We start from the raw sequence: 1,677 nt of genomic DNA, 5'->3' as shown, positions 1-1,677 counted from the left end.
TGCCTAACTAACTTTTTGTGATTTTTAGTAGAGACAGGGTTTCGCCATGTCGCCCAGGCTGGTCTTAAACTCCTGGGCTCAAGGGATCCACCTGCGTCGGCCTCCCAAAGTGCTGGGACTACAGGTGTGAGCCACCGTGCCTGGCTGATTCTACCCTTCTCACTGTGAGTTTCTTGCATCAAGAGGGCTTTGTGTTTCCCAGAGGCCCAGCACACAGGGTGCCTGGGGGTTGGCTCCACAGACAGGGATGGCTGCCATCTGTGCCACCAGACACCCACGCAGTACAATCAACCCTCTTCTTGGCCACCATCTGCCAACGCGGGGCCCAGCTGGACAACTTCTGGTTTGGTCTAAACTAGGAGAATGTCAGGAACTATTTCCCACCCTTGGCACTAACATGAAGAATGACCGCTGCAAACTGGTTTGATTCAAAGTCAACAAGAGACTTACCCATGGCTGTTCCCGCTGAAATCTGCTGCCAGATGGTGTTGTGCTATTCAGGTAATTAGACAGACACCCAGAAAAATTACAATGTGAATATCTTCTGAACTAAAAGTAATCAAATATTAAAGTGTAATTTCAAAAAAACCTAACAAGCTCACATTGAGACTTGCTTCTCAAATGACAATCTAAATACAAATTCACTGAGAAAAGGGAAAAACACAGCAGGTACCCACACACACACAAAAGCACAGTGTACCCCTTCATTATTTGGATGCCAAAGTCCGTTTTAAGGAGGCTGTCAAGAGCTTCCAGTTACTAGTGGCATTCAACACACAGTCACAACAAAGTCCCTACACATCTGATCCAGCAGGGCGCTAAACTGCGTAAACCCACTCATATGCACAAGAAACCACACGGGGGGAAAAGAAAAACAGAGCTCTCACTTTCGAAGGCTGCTGAATTTTAATCTCCTGGGAATCAGACGCCGAATCTGACTTGGTGCCTCCAGAATTTGGTTTCTCCTTTTTTCTCTTCTGTTTCTTCTTTTTCTTTTTGGCTCCCAAATACCCTCCAGGACTTCTGCAGGAAATGCAAAGACGGTGAAACCAACCAACAACAAAAAAATCATTAAATGAAATTGAATTGCATACAATTAATCATTTCGAAAACCACAGATGTTACAGGCAGTAGAAAATAACTGTGTTAGGATGTAGGTGAGGAATAAAAGGTAGTAGCGTGAAGATGACAACAGGCAACACAGAAGAATACCAGTCCCTGCTCAGTCATCCTGCAGGTGCTTAGATGTCGCGATGCAGGAAGACTGCAGAGATAAACCACATTTTATAACTAAAGTAAAATAGTTTCCACGGTTATCACTACTCTCCTAATCGACGTTTAAGTCAGCTTTCTGGAGGAGAGGTACATGATACGAAAAACTCCATTATAAAGATCTCTTGGGTACAACAAAACACTAATCTTGAAGCAACAGAACTAAACAAACTGCTTTTTCGCGGAGGAGGAAATGTTCCCTGATCAAGATTTTTATTACTGAGGCTAACAGTGAAAAGCTCTAAGTGTCTAGCTACAGAGAGAGACCCTGTCACAAACAAACAAACAAAACACAAAGCGCTAGTTTTGTTACCTAGTATCTAGGTTATAAAGGAACTTTTCTTTCCACTGGTTATTCATGTGTTAAGGTAATGAACTTTTCAATTTAAAATGGATAATTCCTCT

At 43.1% G+C, this 1,677-nt stretch overlaps 1 protein-coding gene across 1 annotated transcript in view; it reads right to left on the bottom strand.

Moving 5' to 3' along the window:
- The window catches only part of NMT2 (N-myristoyltransferase 2), a 42,491-nt gene extending 41,468 nt beyond the window's left edge, over nt 1–1,023 (bottom strand). Inside the window, exon 1 of the mRNA XM_011968117.1 lies at nt 888–1,023. The gene's annotated coding sequence lies outside the window, so the exon portion shown is untranslated. The remainder of the gene's footprint in view (nt 1–887) is intronic.
- Nucleotides 1,024–1,677: the final 654 nt, after the last annotated feature.

The sequence above is a fragment of the Mandrillus leucophaeus genome, unplaced genomic scaffold (assembly GCF_000951045.1).
Source record: "Mandrillus leucophaeus isolate KB7577 unplaced genomic scaffold, Mleu.le_1.0 Scaffold83, whole genome shotgun sequence".
NCBI lineage: Eukaryota > Metazoa > Chordata > Mammalia > Primates > Cercopithecidae > Mandrillus > Mandrillus leucophaeus.
This window is presented reverse-complemented; position numbering and strand designations above follow the sequence as displayed.